This window comes from Gallus gallus, chromosome 11, assembly GCF_016699485.2.
Source record: "Gallus gallus isolate bGalGal1 chromosome 11, bGalGal1.mat.broiler.GRCg7b, whole genome shotgun sequence".
NCBI lineage: Eukaryota > Metazoa > Chordata > Aves > Galliformes > Phasianidae > Gallus > Gallus gallus.
Window position 1 is genome coordinate 12,860,387 of NC_052542.1, and position 21,430 is coordinate 12,881,816.

General features: G+C 37.5%; 1 protein-coding gene and 1 long non-coding RNA gene across 54 annotated transcripts in view; one reads left to right on the forward strand and one right to left on the reverse strand.

The window, feature by feature from the left end:
* Window positions 1-21,430, forward strand: part of LOC107056831 — a 274,267-nt gene that overhangs the window by 221,838 nt on the left and 30,999 nt on the right. Inside the window, exons 5-11 of one of the 5 annotated variants that reach the window (XR_005862943.2) lie at window positions 1,700-1,881; window positions 2,003-2,077; window positions 8,155-8,220; window positions 10,100-10,244; window positions 13,323-13,464; window positions 15,895-19,229; window positions 20,569-20,699. This is a non-coding gene — a long non-coding RNA (uncharacterized LOC107056831). The remainder of the gene's footprint in view (window positions 1-1,699; window positions 1,882-2,002; window positions 2,078-8,154; window positions 8,221-10,099; window positions 10,245-13,322; window positions 13,465-15,894; window positions 19,230-20,568; window positions 20,700-21,430) is intronic. The other 4 variants (XR_005862941.2, XR_005862944.2, XR_005862945.2 and 1 more) reach the window with 4 other exon arrangements.
* The window catches only part of LOC107054313, a 209,996-nt gene that overhangs the window by 53,652 nt on the left and 134,914 nt on the right, over window positions 1-21,430 (reverse strand). For 29 of the 49 annotated variants that reach the window (XR_006931166.1, XR_006931168.1, XR_006931167.1 and 26 more), the window contains one exon: window positions 15,965-17,203. The exons of 17 other annotated variants lie outside the window; for them this stretch is intronic. The gene's annotated coding sequence lies outside the window, so the exon portion shown is untranslated. Of the gene's footprint in view, window positions 1-13,778; window positions 17,204-21,430 lie in introns of those variants that run through there. 3 more of the 49 variants (XR_005862937.2, XR_005862918.2, XM_046899556.1) reach the window with 2 other exon arrangements.

Consider the following 21,430-nt stretch of genomic DNA (forward strand, 5'->3'; position numbering starts at 1 on the left):
GTTTATCAGAAATAAAGAGGGGTTCACGTATGGGAGGGATCTGATTCTCTTCAGCACCAAGAATTCCTCACAGTTTTCAGGAACCGGGATACTGAACTGTGTACAGTGGTGACCTTTGTATTATTACGCCAAAATCCACAGTCCTGTTGAGATTGAGAGGGGAGCTGAAGGCAGTGGCGTATGTAATTTCCAACACTGACAAAATTACTGGACATTGGTATTTTATGCAGCACTTAGTTTTAACGTACAACAGCATGGAACAAGCCTGTCTTGGCCCTTTTATATTTTTCCACATTAATATTTCAAGAAGAAACTCCTTTCTCCCACAGAAATCATCAAAGCAATAAACAAGTCTTTTACATATGCTGTGTAATTCCAAATAGGTGAAAAATGTACCTGGCTTTTCCATGTAGATATTTTGTAACAAGGTCAGACCTTCAACTAGTGTAAATCCTTACTGATCCCATAAGGGATTTATATCACTTTGGAGATACAGACTTACTTTGCCCTGTATTTTCATATATGTAACTTGCTGAGAACTCAGAAAACATGTAGAGACATAGCTATGCATGAGAAAGATAAGAAAAAGTTATTAAAATAAGCTAAATAATATTGCTTAACATTCATAATGAGAAAGAAGTGAAGCTGCAGCCGGTGACGCAGCAAGGTGTATAGAGTTGTCATTGGCTGCAGGTCTTCTGTGAGATCCCATGTTTGAGAAGCTCTTGGCTGAATCAGGGCCCAGTGCTAAATGCCACTGTAAGCTGCTGTCAGCACAGGCTTGCTATTTAAAGCTTTTGCTAGGGGCCAACAGGCAAAACTTGCTACACTAACAGCTTACCATGCCATACAACTTACTTTTAATTGAAAAGCCCTGGTCACATTTTCTACTCAAAGTTATTCCTTTACCTACTTTATTTTCCCATGGAGAAAGCATATGTAATTGTAAGTCCACAGCAGGCTGCAGTTCACCTCATTGGATTGTACCCAGCCTCCTTTGAGCAATCACAGCACCCAGATGCCAAGCTTATAAAATACTTTTCTAGCTATAGCATCTGCCTCCAGATTGATCAGGCAGTTGTGTCTGAGTCAGTTATGTGGTTAAGGAGATAATGGACTGTCTGCGCTGGCTGGCCTGCCTGAATGCCAATTTCTTTTGCCTTGCATTTCACAGTAATTTATGCATCTTTACCAATTGTTAGAAGGTTTTGCTGCAGTCCATCTTGCAGCAGTTCAGTATGCAGCAGCAAACAGGCTCCGAACCCATCTTGTTCCTGACTGAGGACTGCCTATACTAAGAACGTGGCTGACTGGATTTTTGCTAGACTTCCTGCTTAAACAACAGTAGCACCAATTATCTGCTGCGCTGTTGTACCAGTCCTTTTATAATTATGCTGTTAGACATTTTCTTATGATTCTGAGCCACAGCAATATAGTAACCTTTCTATTATGAATAATGCAGTGTTTGTAGCTCTGAATAAGGACTGGAACAAAACAAAAACCACTTTCTTACCCTCTGCCCCTCCCTTCCTCCCTTCCCAGATCCTTTTTATCTTTTGAGCTATAGAGAGAATAAGAACTAACTGTTAGGCATTAGAATCTGAGAATTTTTCCCTCTAAGTCACAGTTATTGGGAATAAATAAATATGATGAATTTATTGCATGTGAGGTAAGCATTCTATTTTTTATCTTCCCTCAGCATGAAACCCGCCTGCTCTGAAGGGACATTTGAAGTGAAGAAATAGAGGACAAAAATAAATATGGATGGAGGTTAAAACTCCCAGTATAGGTGTGAAGTCATAAACCATTTGACCGAAAATAATTCATTATGTTGTTTCTGTTGCCAGCTTGCTGAACTCCTGCAACAAAAATTCCTGAGAGGTAAAAGAAACTGTACAGTAAACAGTGAAAAAAATATATAAAAATTGTATATGTAGTGCTAATTTTATTACGTTATTTTGTAGTAACGTCACTCTTCATTACTTTCACTTTCTCCCCCCAGATTTACGGATTTCCAAACAAAGGAAAATTCAGTGAGAGTGCACACTGTACTTCTGATTCCAGCAGATGCACACAGGTATGTGTGTTCAAGGAGCACACTGGCTTAACAGTAACAAAGCCTTAGGGGCTTTTAGAGTGCACATCCTATTTATTCTGAGGTTAAGCATTTTCCTGTCAAACTGCAGATAATAGTTAATATACTGTAATGTGTGTAATCTCATACATTCCTGTGATTTTGGTTATTAAGATGCTAATATTTTCTATTATTTTTTAAATATACTGGGTTTGAATGTAAACCACTGTGCACATGAACAGTTTTTTATATTAATTATTGAACCTTTCTTAATTTCATTATATATAGTTAAACATTCTTTGCTAAAAAAGAAAAAAAACAACACAGATAAGGAAGTCTGGAATTATACTGCCTCTGGATATAAGCGGTATCCATCTGTTCACACACAGATAACCTTCTATACATATCATTGATTTCGTACATCATAAAAAAATTATAATTTATATTGATTACTGTTGAACCAGGAACTGACAACAAGATATGGAAGGATAGCATGTGAATTTGTGTCTGAGAGAGATTAATGTGTAGAAACAATGTCGTACTGACTGGAGAACCAAGAAAGAAACCAGAATGTGCACATCTATAGAAACATGATAGTAGGAGAGCAGGAAGCAAAAGGCCTGGTGTCCCAGCTTCTGCTGTCTCCTGTCTGGTACTTGGAGTAAACTGAAAGAGTGGGAAAAGGACACAGTAGCTCATGGATAGTATAGTTCTGCTAACATTCTCCCTCCTCAGAGCATCTAGGTATATGGTTTTGCATGTGGAATTGATTCTTAATATATATTTTGGAATGCTAATTAAGGGAACTCATGCTGATTATCATAAACCATACTGGCCTCCTGTACTGATGGAAAGAAAAGATACCTTCATTTGTTGCTAACAGAAATATCTGAAATGACTGGAGTGCAGAAGCTTAGGCACTTGACTAAGAACAGGCCCATAGTTTTTTAAGGGTTAACTTCAGAACAGCCAGAATTGTAAAAAGGCATAGGCACCTGCAAATGGGTGTAGGATCAGCATCTAATAGACTTACGTTGTAATGGGTTCCTCCAATCCTGGAGAGGAATGATATAATTTGTGATTTGTATCTTGTTATAGAAATGCAATTTTTTGTCTTGTTTGGTGTCTCAGTGTGCCTTTTCTGCCTGATTCATGTCATATGTGCTTTGTCTGCCCCACGGATGGTACTATTCACCTCTCCCTTAAATTACATTTTTTGTCTTCCCAGTTTCCCTTCATTCTTCTTTAAATCTTACCTATTTCTCTTGTGATTACTATTGACTGGGTGAGAAATAATATTTATGTATTTTTTCTCTGTGAGCCTATTCTAAAAGTCTGACTGAAGCCAATGAAATTAGTTATCTGACTGAAATACAACATATTCTTAATAGCTTTTATGAGTGATGACCTGTCTTTGGCACCCATCCCTTTTATTATATGCTCATCTTCTTTTTCACAGCTAGCTCTTCAGGAGATGTGTTTGTGGTATTGCATGTGCTTGATAGTAATTGCAGAAGTAGTCAGAACAGCAGATGTGGTATTCTAGGTTGTTTTATGCTCACTGAAATTGGCATTTCTATTTAATAAATGTCTGTAAATGACTCTGAAAAGCTGTGCTGAGAGAGTCCTTAAACAAGAAAGTTACTTGTCACAAAAAAACAAGCAATCAGGACCATCGCAGCATTTTAAGTGAGTGCAGTGTCAGCCCTCAAAAGTCTTCATATTGTTGATGCCACTGATGTTTGGATAAATCTCTCTATTGAGCCTCCATAATTATGCCATAGCTGAATTACAATTAATACGTAAATAGATACATAAAACAAGGCTTATCACATATAGCTATCTGTGCTAGCAATCAGGTTTTACAAATCTCTCCCTTCTGAATGTCCCTTAAGCTACTTGCCTCACGTTTTAAATTCTCTGACTTCAGCTACCAGACTGACAGCAAAATTCCAAGCACACTGTGGCCTGTTCGTAATTCACACATATTGAAAGGCATGGCAAATTGCAATTCACTTGGCAAACTAGCAAGACAGCATATTGCTGGCTTACTTGTACAAATATCTTTTCCTTCCACCATAGTTTATATATGTATCTCTGCTCACAGATTTCTGTAACCAAATTGTTACAGCAGCAGTCAGAAACAAAGACCTGTAACAGAGGAAACTTTCTTTAGTCATGCTATAAGAGTACCTGACCAGAGCTTGAAGAATGTGCCAGGTTGACTGATCCTCAGTTTTCTTACTCATGCAGCTCTGTAACCGTATATCAGAAATGGCCAACAAACAGATTTTCTTTTCACAGAACAAAGAAGCAACCACAAAATAAAACCCCCCAAAGCCAGAATTTTCTCTGAACAACCACAACCCACATAAATCCTTAAAACTGCAAATCTGTTCTTCACCCATCTGTAAATTACAATATTTATATGCTACAGAGATCATGGTGTGCATGGTTAGAACCAGTGAAGAGAGTAAATGTCATTCTTAATTAATAATGGTGACAAGCACTTTCTAGCATTGAAAGGCAAGCTGCATCCAAAAACTGCATATTTCCAGCCTTACTGAGCACTGACTCTGAAAGTCAAATGAGCAGCTTTATCTGATTGTTGCTGTTATTAGGGATGCAGTGAAAGCAATGAAAAGTAGGAGTCAAAGTGAGAATTTAAATACATGTCTCTATGAAAGCTTCTTTCATCTACAGATGGAAAACTCCTAAAAGAATGAGCATGGGGATAGCTGGGGTATACAGGAGCTTTAAACATTATTTATTTAGTTACTTGTTGTAGTGATATGCTCAGCTGAGCTGGTTTGTCTCTACTTGGCGCTGGTCTGAGTCAGCCTGGCTCAGAGTCTGTTTGAACATTTTTCTTCCCCATTCATAGCCCCTGGAATACTGTGCTGCATTTGCAGCCCAGAATCAGGGTTTGCTGGCAGCCCTCCCTCTTCACTTGGAGAGTTTTTTAAACAGAGCATGGCTGGCCAGCAGGTCCAGGGAGGTTCTTCTTCCCCTCTATTCTGTCCTGATGAGGCCGTGTCCAGTTCTGGGCTCCCCAGTTCAAGAAATACAGGGAACTTCTTGAGAGAGTCCATCTCTGGAGATATTCAAGACCTGCCTGATCTCTTTCCTATGCAACATGCTGCTGGGAACCAGCATTAGCAGGGGGTTGGCGACTAGATGATCTCCAGAGCTCTTTTCCAACCCCGTGATTCTGTGACTGTGGGAGATGCATGTCTTGTGACACATTTATCAGTAACCACAGCTTAACTCTGACATGTACATGTTGAAGCAACGATATCAATGTGAATAAAAGCATGTTTAATAATTTGAAGTAATGCATGCAGAAAAGTTTGGAAACTCAAATATTTCAAATGTTTTTGAACATACACATTTCCATCCATCTTTAGGATCTCTTGGACTATGCAGTTGTCATTTGGGTGGTCAATTTGCTTTAGTCCTGAAAATCTAGTTCTGGTGATGTCTCTGTCACTCCAGCTTGAATAGTGGACCTGAGTAGTTGCAATCAGTCTACAGCTGCAGTTAGTTTCCCCCCCCAAAAGTCCTTGTACATCCAGGCCACATCCAGTGGCACAAAAGCCATGTAGCTCTTTGTTTATACTGGAGACACAGCAAGCAGTGCTGTGCATAAGGGTACATTAGGCAGGTGTTTGGATAGCTGTAGTGTCAAAGGTAGCATTGGGTTTTAAACCTGGAGAATTACTCCAGTAATGATTACATGAATTGAGCTTTTATGCCTAAGCTGTTACGTTATGAACTTGTTTCCAGCCTGTAGCCTGACAGATCAGAAGGGCTGAGGTATTCTATTAACTATGTAGATTCTATCAGTAATTTTCAAAATTTATTACATCTGGAAGGAATATATTAAAAATACAGATAAAATCATTCATGTCATTGTCTTTTCATACCACTACCCTACCTTCTTTTTGCTACATTAGAAAAACTGATCATTTTTGTGAGAAAATGCAAAGCTAAACTATTGCTTTTCTCGCTGCAAAAATGGCAGCAGGCTTGATGTGCTGGATTTGGAATATTTATTGTACTGCTAGATCAATCCAAGACCAAACAGTTTTACAGATAACTATGCCCAGTAATTATATGCAAAAGGCATCAATTTCTCCTCCAGTAACACTATACACATATGGATCTTCTGTTAAGAATAATCAAGATTACACACATACGTTAAGGAAAAACAGAGCAACAAGCTCCCCTCCTCTCCTCCCTCAAAAACTGGACCATTTCCTTTGCAGAGCAAGCTGTTAAAAATTAAAGCACTTCTCTGAAATCATAATACTTTCTATAACATATGTGAGAATGCAGAAAGCAGTGTGGAAGAGACAGAAACCTAGAGGGGCTGGAGAAGAGCCAAAATGATAAAGAACAATGAGTGGGCTCGCTGGTCTGTTGATCTTGGATTCTCCCCAACTATCATTTATTTCTGTGAGCTGTCGTTTCTTGCCTTCTATTTTTTGTCTCCCTTGCACCCTATTTCTTTCTTACAAGACAAGGACAAGAGAAAAAGAGTAAGGCAGTGCAGTGATTTTAAGAGGATAACTGGGAATGAAAAATATGAGGTGTTTATTAGTACAGGAAATTGGTTTACAACTTCATAAATTTAAAATAGGCATATCACATTGCACAGATTATGAAGTGTTAGACTGCTCTACTCAGAGAACTGGACAACATGCTTTGCAATGCAAAATATGCAAGTGCAGTGTAGATTTAGTGGACAGTAAGAGACTACTTAAATAAGCTGGACATATACAGAGTCAGAGACAAGCTGAGGTTGAAGGGAGCCTCTGGAGATCTGGTCTGCCCTCCCCTTGCTCAAGGTCAGGTCAACCACAGCAGGCTGCTCAGGGTCTCGTCCACTAGTTTTAAATGTCTCTGAGTCCATGTTGCTAACTGAGATGCACCCAAAGATGTTGACAGAACTACCTGATGCCACTGGAAGGATGCCATCATCTCTGAAAAGTCATGACAGTCAGGGACTAGAAAAGGCAAATGTTACGCCCATTTTAAAACAGATGAGGAGAGTCTGAGGAACTGCTGGCTGTAAAACCTCAATTCAGTCCCTAGCAAGGACTCCTTCCAGGTACATAAAGAAACAAAAGAATGAGTCATAATAGTCTTCAAAAACCTAAAGGGGAGCTATAGAGATTTAGGTTCAGATTCCTGTAATACTTTACAGCAAAAGGGCAAGAAGCAACAGACACCAGTTGTACCAAAAGAAAGCCCATAGACATAAGGAACCTTTTTTCCATAATGCAGGTGATTAAAACACTGGACCAGATTGTTAAGAAATGTTGTAGAATAATTATACTTGACAGTAGTCAGATCTGACTTGACAAAGCTCTGATCTATGTTTTCAGGTGACTCTGCTCCAATGCATCATACAGTTTTTACTGTCTGGCACATTGGCTGTCTACCTTGTCATTTTGAAGGCAAGTTACAAAATGGTTCTCAGAATGGGCTTCTTCACAAAAGGAATATCTGTTAATCTCAGCTGCATCTGTAGTCCCCTTCCCCATATTTAACTAATTCAGTAACAGCGGTGTATGCATCTTCACTCAACAAGGAACTCACATTTTTCAGGCAGAAAAGGGGTCAGAGAAAATATTTTAAAAGGTGGCAAGAATTAAAAACTGAATTGAAGCCTCAACAGTTGCAGATGAGACTTCTCATATTTTAGTAACTTTTCTTCTGTTTCTAGCTGAACCGAAATCCCAGCCAGAAGTGTACACAGTCTAGTGCATGAGTAATCACAGAATCATTTGGGTTGGAAAAGACCCTCAAGGTCATGAAGTCCATCAGTAAATGTACCTACTAATAAAATTATAAAAGTATTAAGTGCAGTCTTAATCTTATTCCCATTGCAATCATAACTGTTATTTGGCATAGTAAAACTCTCCCTCAAAAGACCATCACAGAAGCTTAAATTTGCAATACTGTTCAAAAAAGCAATTAGCTACTTATTTTTTAGTTGATGACTATCAGCGACCTGTGAGAATTACAACCAAGATCAATATATGCAGTAAGCATTGTAAATTTGAATCTTCCAGCCTGCAATAAAGGAGATGCTGCCATTTTCCATGATGAAGTATCTTCCACTTCTGAACTGCAATCAGGTATATAAATACAACATTACTGGATTTTACAATGCAAATTTAGTAATCTCTACATAGCATGTGCAGTGTAAAAGTCCTGAAATGAATAAAATGAAGCACACTGAACAAAAAAAACGCACAATTTGTTACGCAGAGCATGGAAGGAGTGTTTGCTCAGACAGACTCTGAGCACCATCTGGGAGACAAGTGTTTAGTTTTGCAACAGATTGCATAATTTTCATGTAGAATCTGGAAAAGAGCTCTAAATGCTTTAATAGATAGTTGATTTAACATGCGTTTAATCTTTGTTTTGTGTTGTCTTAAAGGCTATGCATATGTTTTGAATGACAGAAGTAGTCATTAACTTATTACAGTGCTCATCCCTTTGCACAATTTGCCTTCTTTTCATTTCATTGTGTGCGTCTGTATGCATGCAATAGTTCACCTTACAGAGTTGGTTTTCACAGCACATGGTAATTAATCTTAGTAAAAGCCAAGCATCTACTGCATATGCATGGCATTTGATTGATTAGATTAAAAATTTAATGTTACAGTTCATACATTAGCAATACTTCAATATAACATATACCAAGGACTCTACTATCAATAATAAGAATACTTCAAGAACAACACAAATTAACACCTGAAGCATAAAGAATGACCTTGAGAAAATGAAATGCTTTACCTAAAACACACTGCCTAAAACACAGTTAAATTGAGCACAGTTTTTATGTGCTAAAAAGAAGCTGTAGAAAGCACTGCACAGTAGAACAAGAAAACTTCACATAAAGAATTTCTCAATTGGAGCATTTTGGAAGTGATGCAATGTCTAGAAACAATGCGTTCCCTTTTAGTTGTTTTAGTAGTGTCAACTAAATATATCTGCTACACAATAGTGAAAAGCTATGCTAGAATTCTCTTCAATGTTCTTTTTGCATAAAATCGTTGGGAGACATAAACTGGAGATTCACTTTATTAGACCAAGAAAAGTCAGAGAAAAAAATACAAGGAAAATGAGACTATACATACTGAATAAAAAAGTATTATGTGACATTGTTATGATAAAATGAAATACCATCCTTCAGTTGGATATCTGCTCTTCTATATCCGAAAGCAAAATCACATCAAAATACTTCTGCAGAGATTGACTTGTAATGCAATACACGGCAGCATCTTTGAACCTTAAGCAATGATAATGCTTTCAAACCTGCTATAAACTGGGTCAACTGTATGAAGAAATTGTAAAAAATGATGCAGTAATTCAATTTAGCACTGTGTGAAAACTGCACAATAGCAGGATTAAAGGGTCTGAAAATGAAGACAAGTTGTTCATTATTAACTCCTTATATGTTGTTCCTTCTGCTTTTTCTAGAATGTCATTTATTCCCAGCTTAGAATTGTAATTTCTGTGTCATGATAGAGTGAATACATTCTGTATTGCCTCTCTGTATGAGTACATTGACGTTCCCTCAAAGGCTTAATAAAGTTTATTAAATAAGTCAGCATTCTCTATTAATTTTATCCACATAGGTAACAAAATAGATTAGGGAAAAAAAATTATACAATCATGTAAAAGCTGTGGCTTGTGTAAAACACAGTCACCTTAAAAATAAAAATAGGGGAAAAAATGTAGCAGCTGTATAAATAGGCAAACCACAAGGAAAAAAAATGTAATGCTATAACTGTGAATGAAAAGTGCTTGTATGCAAAGGAGATGCCCTTGTTTCTCCCCTGTAGAATCCAATCATTTAAACAGCTGGCCTATTTTCTTACATGGTGATTTTATAAACGTAACTTCTTTATGTGAATAATGGGGTCTTTTCCTGGGCTACTTTGTGTTGTATGTGCATGTGAAAATGTTTTGGATTATCATGTATAACTGCCATGGCCATTCTTTCAGCAGGAAGCCCACCTCTGGTATCACAATAGCACTCCATGCTGATCATCACCAGAGCCCAGTGTTCAATTCAGAGGCAATGTCAAAAAGAGCAACAGAAGAGAAAGAGAAGAGAGAAGAAACTAGCCTGGATTGATTTAAAGAGCAGGTAAGCCAAAAGATTAGTAAATAAATAAATAAATCTGCTCCAGGGGAGCGATTGTACTTTTGTGCATGAATCTATAAAAAAACCTCCTCTGAATTCTCTACTTTGAAACCTTAGGTATGTTCTGTTAAATTCATTCTGGACCTCCAAAAAGAAAGTTGATAATAGATAGAAGTGTAGTCTTCTGCTATGGAAAACAGCCTTGTTTTTCCAAACTGTAGTATTTTGATCCCATTCTTTTTATGTAATTTAATCATATTCTTAATTGGCAGAGGATTGATTCAAAATTCTACTTAGTACTTAGCATTTATCCTAACAAATGTCTGCTCACTCAGATCAGCCCAAGGCTTTCTGGCCAGAAGCAGCTCGGCTGCAGCAACATTTCCTGGGTGCAATTTCAAGAGGGAGCATCGAGACACGGTCAGCTGAAAGGCAGTCTTAGTCCTCCCTTTAGGTGTAGTCATGGCATTTTTCACATCTAGAACTAAAATTGTTTGGCCCTCCTGGCAATTGACATGGGTGACAAATCGTAACAATCCAAACTAAAGTAACGACGTGAGTGATGATCAGCACAGATATTATTACCGATCAAGCAGTCTCTAGCTTAAACTTAGTGACGCAGCTGCAACTTAACACTAGGTGTTTTAAAGAATGTGCACAGTGTTAAGCCAACATTAGATGAAAGAGAGTAGCTGAGCAGATAGAAAAGCATTCATACAAAGAGACCTCACTCAAAAGCATAGATGGATATCATAAGCAGAAAGTATTTAAAATATACATGACAGAACAGTTTGTTTGGAGAAATAATGAGACAAAAGGGATACAATCTTCTAACTGTAAAATATCATTAAACAATTAGGGCTATCACCATCTGTGGGCCAAAACTTAAGTTCCTTTCCTTCAGAAGTGATCATTCATTATGACTGTAGGTTTACTTTTATCTCTAAGAACAAGGAAGGGTATCTAAGTTAGAGCCAAAACGTATTTTTTCTGATGAGTCTAATGATAATAATGCAGATCAGTTTAGTGAGATAAGTTTATAAACCCCTCATCGTTCTCTCAGGTTATGCAGTTTTCTCTGCCTGAATGGCAGCAATGATTCAACCTCTATGTTTTCTTATAGTCGCTCTCGTGTTTAAGTTAGTGGAATTTGCAACTACAGGCTTCATGCTCTGGAAGAATGCCGTTTATACGGAGGGAGAAATCAATGATCCTGCTGCACTCAGATTGTTGATATGTTACATATTTTCCAAATGCACAACTGAACTTCTGGATTTCCCATAATATGATATTATCTGTGTGGTAACTTTCAAGTTATCCTGAAAGAAGTTTCACATTAACAGAATTCAACTGTTTTTGTTCTTATGAAAATCAGCTAAATTCATGAAACTGAGATGATTAACTAAAGCTTACGATGTCGACCAGAGTATTAGATTTCCATCATGATCATGCAACAGAACCAATTTGTAGATTTCAGAGTCACAGTGTGAAAAGGGTATGTGTGTTGTTAGGTACTGTTGCAGAGAGCAGTTCTGCATTGACTGGAGCAGTGTGGGGATTAATCCATGACATGATAAGCAAAAGATTTACATACTTGGAGTGAAATTCACATGGCACTTGCAAAACAAAAATGGCAGAAATATACTCCCACTTTCTATAGTTTCTTAAATGCATTAATTTACTTCCTGATCTTGACCACTGTGCTTGCAAAAGCAATACGTAGTCTGCATTAATGCATATGTTGTTGTATATTAATGATCATTATACACAGCAAAGTATGCATACAAAAGTAACAAAAGGCATTTCAGGAATATGATCCTTTATCTGATGATGTCAAACCAGCAATTTTTATTTCTCTCTAAATTATTTGAATTGCTCCAGATCAGGAAAAAAAACGATGCATGGTCTATCTCTGAGTGAAGTAACATGAGTCAATTCGGTTACACAATTTGTGCTTGTCCACATTTTTGGAAAGTGATTGGCAGCTGCTTTTGGTAGGTGTAAATGAAAGGACAGAAGAGCTGTTTTCTGTGGAAAAAAACTTGTATTTTATATGGGCTCAATAGCAAAGAAACAGGTTTTTAGAAATGACATTTTTGTAGTATCACCCAATAAGTACCTGTATATGGATATCACTGATATAACCAGCCTAAGAAATCATCATTTGGATGAATCATTTGGCCAAGTGCTAACGTGAATAGAAAAGATAGTCTACTGTCTTGGAGTGAAATGGAATAGACATAATCACAGTGTAGGTGAGAGATGGCAGCAAACCATTAACCAGAGGATTAAAGCGTGAGGTGGCAAAGAATAAATGTGGACTACAGAATTTGTTTGGTAAGCTAGACATGCAATTAGAGGAAGCAGAAATTTAAGAGTCAATGAAACCGAAAGAGAAGGCAGGCCTGTCTGCTGTGATAAGTTAGTCATTTAGAACTACAACAGGTGTTACTACAGTAATTAGAATATACTGAGTTATCTGATTGGAATTTTTGCATGATGAGAGCATTGCCAACTGCTTTTGATATTGGCTGATGGCAACAGTAACAAGCCAAAAACACCTGCTCTGAAGTCTTTTGACCAGCAAGAGAGGAAGATGCTTTTCAGTGGTTTTATTTTTCAGCACTTCCCCTTTTTGTTGTAGCCTCCTAAGTCTTTCATAAACAAATTAACAGTAATGATATTTTAAAGGGTGAGTTACTTGAGATCTCTTAAGAAGAGGTACCATAACTAAATTCTATTTTTCATTTATGAACTTCCCTCTATGATTATCCTTGCAAACAAGTTTTGGGTTTACTTTCTAAGTATTTAAAGCTATATTATTACATTCTGATGTTTGTCATAAGCACTAGCAAAGCTTTTTTCTGTCCTGTCTCTCTCTACTGGAGTTTCAGCTTGCTTGAAATGAAAAAGATGATTTGCTGAAGATCAATATTCCCTTAAGATGTAAACACATCAGCTATTAGAAGTGAAGCAAGAGCAAGAGTAGTGGCCAGTACTCTAATGTTAGATCTCTATGGATATCTCAGGGGCGGCAGCAACTGTAATGAGGAATCAATAACTTGAACAAATCTCTCTTAGGCCTGAAGGAACCTCTTAGAGTATGTTTGTGTCTTTGTATAACTGGAGCTGGCTTGCTGTAAATGAGATGCAAAATGGAGGAATTCAGGAAATTCATACGGCAGTTTCAGTGCTGCACAGGACTGCAAGTTTGATCCCAGAGGTGAGATTGTGCTGTCAGTAATGATGTTCTTCCTGCCTAAACTTCCACTGGAGAAAGTACTCTCCTTTACTCATCCCTCTTAGCTGATATGCGTTGCTTCCTTTTGCTGTTCAAGAAGATGCTCTGTGTCACTTTTGGTATGTCTGTTTGGGTTAGAGTGAATCATTTTTATACTGTGTTTTATGGGGAAATGAGCAGTTTCAAGTCTTACAAATTATGCAAAGTATTTTGCTCTCTCCCATGGTGTCCTTGGATGTAAACAAGCTGAACTTTCTTGTGTCCATTCAATAGATTAAAAAAAAAAGTCAGGACAGTGCTGCTGGATCATTACAGCCAGCCTTTTGCCTCTCAGGGCACGAGGGAATATATTTGTATATGTATGAGGGGCTATTTCTTCTATTACCTTAAACTGAAGTGCTCTGGTATGTGTGTGAGACATTTTGCCAGGATGGAGTTTCAGGGCAAGTTGAAAACCTCTGCAGATGAGTGCCGAGCATGTGTATCTGTAAGGCAAGCAGGGATCCTTTTGTATATATCAATGATCTGAGATGTGCAGAAAGTCTGCAATTGGCTTGATTTTCATAAAATACAAGAAAAGTTCAGATGCTGCATATTGGGATTTCTTTACAGTAAGGACCTTTTCCCTTTGTTTTGTGAATGACCTTCCCATTTATAGAGTTCCTCTCCATTTGCTCAAAGCTATTGTTTTTCTGTGTGTTAATTAAAACCCAGATTAAGTATATAAAAGCACACTCAAGCTTCTGTGCACGCCTGACTGAAAACAGAGCTGTATGAACAGAAACACTCTAGCAGAGATGTGAGCTTTGTCACTGGAGTAGAATGCCTGAATATGAAAGTCATTACTGGGAAGCAGAGTGACATTTAAATTATGCCACTGTTCCTCCTACTGGCTTCTGACGATATATTTTCAGAAAGAAAATTAAACGTGTTACAAGGCACTTAAGTGTAATGCTTGAAAATGGTATCTTAATGTGGTTATTAAATGAAATGTTAGCCCCACGTATCCGTATGATTTCACCATGAATGTGGCATGCAAATCTGGCAGTGTACTTCCTCAAGTCTTTACTGCACTAACTGGTATCTTTTAAATGCTGGCTTCGTGCCATTTCTGTTGTACCTACACAGTAGAATCAGTCATGTAGAGAGGGAAACATCTGGCAAAAAATAATAATATAAAAAAAAAAAGCGTAAGCAGCCACCTTGCATTGTCATATGTAAAAAACAGCAATGACTCACAGACAAGTGCAAAACTAACAAGGAAAAAAAGCCAGTGATAAAGGTGAACCAACTGTAGTGTCATGGCCCTCTGAAGAAAGTGATCTGCTGATGGATAGAGGAGTAGAGAAGAAACAGCTTTAGACAGGTGAAGACCAATCCTTCCTTTTGAAAAGAAAGGTTTATCCTTCTTGTCTGAGGCCCCATTTTTAAAAGCTTTTATCTATGGGGTTAACTTCATCAGCTCCACTAACTGCACTCCAGTGAGAGATAAGAAGAGAATTAAAATTACTACCATGCTTAATCAACTTGCCAGCATAGGGATACTCTTGAATTGGGGCACAATTAAATTAAGCTTAACTCCAAATATATGCAAGAAGTAGACATCTGGCAAAATCTAGCTGAAAAAGCACAGAGCTGCATTATGACACTCTCCAAGGACAAAGGAAATGGAAAGTGAAAGGGTATCGAAGAGCAAGACCTGCCAAGTCCTTTAATCTTTGTTTTGTAATGCACACTACCCATCACAAAAAATACTTAACTAGTGATTTCACTCACTTATTGCTAAATCTTTAAACTATTGATTTCACTAGTTTACCCACAGCATACCCACAGCATGAAAACATATGCATCTATGCTACTGTACCTTATTTTTTACTTTTTCAGTTAGCACGACTGTTGAATTTTGAAACAATTTACAACTGCAATTAAAAGGTCTGAAAATGATATAAAAGGAAGCAGAATGAGCTAATCACAGACAAAATCAAGGCCCTCCTGGCCTTGAAATCTATATTTCCATGAAAGAAAGTCTTTGAAACTTTGCTGAATCTAAGGATATTAATAAGCAGCATTTCAGTTTTATCCTACAAAAGACATCAAAGAATTAATTTTTGTAATATGTCTGGAAGATAAATAGCAGAATCACTATTACTTGTACTGAAATAGAGAGTTGAGAGGATGGTCTGCGCTAGTCTCAGACAGATTATATGTTGCAATTTCTTGATTCCTAATCTTGTGCCAGAATATCTTTGAGCATCTGCTAAAAGCTATCTGGAGATGAGAAGGCTTCCTTTCACATCTGGCCTGATGAAAACAGAGTGACTGGCAATTGTGCTCTCACATTCTGATGAGTCAGAACACTTTAAAATAGTTTAGTGTAGAAGTAAATAAATATCTTATTTTTCTCTACAATAGGCACCTTGAAGAAGCTTTTCTGTTGTGAAACCCATCTTTCAGAAGCGCATTATGAAGTTAAGTCACTCACCAAGAGCTGAAACCTAGGAGCTGTCAAGGGCTTTCTATTTTAAATGACATTTATCTTCATCTTGGAAAGGTATCACCACGTTCCTTTTATTTATCTATGTGAAGAGAGGCAATAATTTTTTTCTTGTCCAACCTGTGGATTTAGTAAGTTCATTACCTATTTTTTTCTTTGTTTTTTATGCTGCTTCTTTGAAACTGCTGTTTCATACATTGCAGAAGGTGGGGGGAGGTTGTAGAAGTACAGAGGGTGGTTGAACAAATGACTTTTTCATTTATTCCTTAGTGAGATATCATTTGAATGCTTTGGAATTGCGTAAGTTTTCTTGAATTCTGAAGTCTTCCTGGATGGCTTGTTGCAGTTTGCCCACAGTGGCCAAGGAGGACAATATAAATAGAGAGCTTCCTTCTAGTAGGACCTGATGATCTCACCACTGTTTTCTATTTTACATGTTAAATTCAAGATACAGCAAAATAGTTCAGTGTACCAGATAACAGATTTTAGCCCAAATGTGTGATATTTTCATCTTTAGTAGCAATCAGTCCTTTCTCAAGTCATTCATTTGATATTCAAATTAAAAGGGGGATTTATTCTTCAATTCCTACCTGCACTCCTGAATGAAATATATCAGAATCCACAATCCATGGGATTTAACTGGACTGCCATGCTGTAGTGGAAATGCTAAGTCATGGCCTGAACCAGTAATTGAGCACCTGGTGGGAAGGCAGGACCAACTCAGGGGAGCTCAGGTGCGTGCGATGCATCTGAGTGACTGGAAGGGGTGGAGCCAGGATCCAGACCTCATTTAAGGGTTGGCAGTGGAGGTGAGAGTATCTCACTGGAGTTCCATACCTGCCTGAGGCCTTTCAAAGGTAAGCAGATTTGTTCTTCTGTTTCGGTATCCATAGCTGCTGTGTTTGGGCTTGTTGTTGTTTGCTGTAGCTGAAGACTTTGGCACTCTGCTATTATTGCTATACTTTCTGTCATATTATTGCATTGCACATACTGTGCTTAATCTAAGTTTTTTTACTTCGGTCTTTTCTTCTACAATAGCTAAATATCAGTTTAGCAGGAGATGAACGTTCCCCTTCTGATAAGTCTTCCTGGGTAGGCAGCAGTACAGTGGGCTGACAGGCAGAACTTGTACCAGTGCTAAGTTTGGGAACTGCTGCAGGTCCTTTATCTCATGCTAGGGAGTGGAAATGGGAATGCAGGAAGCTCTGGCCAGCTTGAATGGAAGCTCTAGGAATAATAAGAAGTAGAAGATGAGACTCTTGACGTAGATGCATCATAAAGTTTGTATATGGATGCAAACAGGTATATATGGATGCAAACTCTGAAACATAGGGTTCTGCCTCTTAGCGTGAGCTGATTTTTAGTTTCCTTACATAGGAAAGAGAGAGTAACACTGAACACCTTCAGCTGAGTCTCGCAGCTACCCTAAATAGAAGAAAACACCAATATCCAGGGATCTTAGACTTTTTAAAAAGCCATAGCTCATCGTGGCAAGTTTATCAACTATCACAGGCATGTAAAACACTGAAACAATCTCTGTGCTTCTGTAGGAGAGAGAGCAGTTCAATTCCTGAAGCCTCTAATCAGGTAGAATGTTGGAGCTTTTAATTTTCCCTTTACCTTTCAAAACAGCAATAGCACATCTCTTTATTTCTCTGTTGTGTCCAGCATGTTTTTCACAGTGCTGGGTTGTGAAACCAGAACTCCCATGGACGCAGAGTCAGAAGCATACTTAAGATTTTGTTTGTGGTTCTGAAGTCTTGGGAAATCTCACAAAAGCTATATGCCTTTAGCCCTGCTGAATTGCTGCTGTCTTCAGATCTAATCTTTCCAGCAGCTGTTTCTCACTTTATCCAGTGTGACCAGACTTCTCCCATAGGAAAAATTATGTTTTCAGACTTCCTAAAATTCTGTAATTTTTATTCTCACAGTGACATAAAAATAGGTCTTACTTTAAATCCTATTTACACTAGCTTCACAAACTTATTCATTGGTTTTATCATGCAGATGGCTGCGTGTAAGAAAACATATTTGTTAAATGTAAATCTTAACTGCTTGGAGTCTCTGTCTCCACATAATATCTAGCCTAATGTCACCACAGGACAACATTTATGTTTTCATTTAAAAATAAAGTAAGCAGATGGGACTTCTCTCATCCATAGAGTAGTAAATTAAAAGCAAAAGTAACCATTTTTTTAATATTGTACTCTGCTGGGATGAGAGTTTGGCATTATGACATCTGGTCTAATTTGAGTATTCCAGTAGCTGCTGTGTAGCATCTACTAAAACTCTGAAATGAATCCTGCTGATACTATTTCTGCATATTCTGTGTGAACACCCTAACCCACACAGCAAACCTGTGCATCTCTGCCTTTCAATAAAAAAACCCAAAACAACAACAACAAAAAAAAAAAAACAACAGAAAAGCTTGGTACAGATGTTATTACTTTACATATGCCATGAAAGCAATGATCAGTGTAACTGAGACACTATCGTAGGAAGTGTAAACCTACATTTGTCCACTACTTGCTTCATAAAACTTCCATTTGAGATTATTTGTTTATGAAGACCAGAAAAAAAAAAAGAGGTAACAGTCTCTCTATTTGTATCTTTGAATACTTCCTCCCAAGTAGATAGCTTTTTCTTGTACTATTTAACATTCTGATTTTTCTGTGAATCTTCTAACCATTAGGACAAGTTATTGAGATTCCACTGAGTATAAGAAGTGTTTCTTCAATAGGTTGAATGTTATGGTGCCAAGAAACCATCAATATTAACCTAATCTTTGTCCCTTAATTCTTAACTATTAAAACCTGTCATCTTTTACCAGGCACAAAGCATGCCTAGTATATGATTAATTTTTTGAGAGTTCAACATACTATGCTGCAGGTATGCCATAAAATTGAAATATCTCTTTTATCTAAATACATAATTCAAGTAAACACACTCTAAAGATAAATGCACAGATAGTGTTTCCCAGGGAATAATGTCTTTTGTTCTATTACAAAACATAGAATTCTCATTTGTAAATCATTGATTTTAATTTGGTGAAAAATTTAACTTTCCAGAAACTACTACAGTTGCTAGCTGGTCCCAGTCTAAATCTTAATAAGAAAATCAACACAAGGCTCTCACTCAGATATAATGCTATCTAGTAGATATGTTTGTCTTTCATCCCCTTGGATTTAGCTTGGCACTGCAAGTCATAGGGGCTAAAGCAAGAAGGAACATGCTGACCTTCCAGGCGTGGCAGGTGACTTCAGCTCCAACTCTGTAAACCTGACACTTTTTTTTTTTTTTCTAGCTCTAAGTCTGCATGGAAAGGATAACTCTTAGATTTTTAGGTGGACACTTCGGCAATCTAGCCTAAAGATAAATTCTTTCTATATACCTTTGAAATTTATGTAGGGAAAATTGGCACCATTACCAAACTATGGGCAAAGGCATTTTTGCAGTAAGATAGTATTAGAGCTTCATAAGCACTTATGTTCTGCTGCTAGCTAAAAAAGATGAACAATTATACCAAGTGATATGAGAAAATAGCAAACCCTGTGTTTATTCAAAGGCTATATGGTTACTTTACTTTATATGTTTGTTCTCTGACAATAATGATTACCATATTTATGTAGAATATGTTCTGAGCAAACATTCTGTTTTGTGATATTTAAAGGAATTGCACTGATAGAAGAGAAGACATCTTATTCTTAAGCATCTTTAAAATTTGCTGTGCAAAAAATACCGTGAACAAATCTACTATATAGTTTTACTTGCATAATTTCATATGCCTGGTGACCCTGGAACGTGGGTTTCATGCAGGTGCAGGGCAACATCTAAATTTATGCAGTAGAAAATGAATTTTCTCCTGAATCAGCCATCACAACTGTACTTTCATTTGCTGTTGTTAGTATGAAGACTGCTCTGAAGGCAGCACTCCTATTTTATTATATTAGTCCACAGTGTCAGAGATGGATGTTGTTCGTATGGCAACTCTTGACACTGAGGTGAGAGTTTGAAATTCCAGAGGCAAGGCAGAGAAGACAACTTTTATTTTCCAGCACGGTAACACCAATATTCATGCTACTGTGAAGACGGTGGAGCATGCTGCTGGTCTTGACTGGAATATCCTGCCACACCCACTGTATAGTGCAGATTTAGCACCTTGTGACTTGCATCTGTTTTGGCTAATGAAGAATGGACTGCATGGGCAACATTTTTTAGCAACAGCGCTGTCATAGCAGCTGTCAAACAGTGGGTCACCTCTGCTGGTACAGATTCTTACAAGTGTGGCATGCAGGCATCCTCTTAATGGCTGGTAAAAATGTACAACCAATAGTGATGAATACTTTGAAAAATAGTGTTTTGTATTTGAGATTTGCTCTACCAAATTGTTATCATGCTCTTGGTATCTGTTGTAGTTTTCATTGGAAATAAATAGGAGTCATTACTTACAGAACTATCTATCTAATATTCAAGAGGCTTTGATTTGCCCTCTTACAGAACACACTTAACTAGTGATCATATTGGTATTAGTGAAAATCAAATGGTTTTCATGTAGAATTCTGAACAAATGTTGCTACTGTTTTCCTTTTCAGCCTAGCTTTTACAGAGAGCATAAAGAACTAGAGTCCAAAAGCAGGCATATGCAGAGGGCCATTTAAGATACCCATTTGGAAACCTGATGATCAATTACGTCTTAAATACCACCTCTTTCTGTGGACTTAAGGTAAGGGGAAATGCTAACCTTCTTTCTGGCTTTCTTTTGACAAAAGTAAATGCAAAATTTCCTTCTTTTAAACAGATGGCTAAAAAGTAGCTGTTTCCTCTTCTACTCTTATTTATCTCAGTAGCTAAACTACTCACTGAAGAGGCAAGGTACTTCAGTTCACAGCTTCTTCTACCCAGGGAATTGAAATTCAAATTGAAATCCTTATCTGTCTTTCTAAAGAGTGCTTCATCACCACTATATGTTGTATGATGTATACATCTGTAAGTATGTAAGAGAGCATTTTTCTATCATTTTAGGGAAATAGTTTATTTTGCATGACATACTAATTAGGGAGCAGGTGTACCCCTTTACATCCTAAGCTTGTGGTGGGGATGCTATCCTGGTGAGAGAGGAAAAACATAGGTTCAGATTCCCTAAAATGTATGAATTAATTCAAATCAGACCTCCTGCACTCTGCTGTGTTCTGAATTCAGGACAGAAGGAGTTATTACTGATTATTGCTCTTGTATTCTTCTAATGCCACACTTGAAAGTTCTCATGAAATTAAAAATGAGCCTTTTGTGCTAAAACAATTTTTTTTTCTCTTTAGTACTAACAGACAAAATAGAATCTGGTCTTTGCAAGTAGCATTCCCATGTGGGCTCCAGGAAGATATTTGATTGTCTTTAGGGCAAGAACTAATTCAGAGAAAGGCTCTTTTATTCACCACCTATGAATCCTGACCTTGA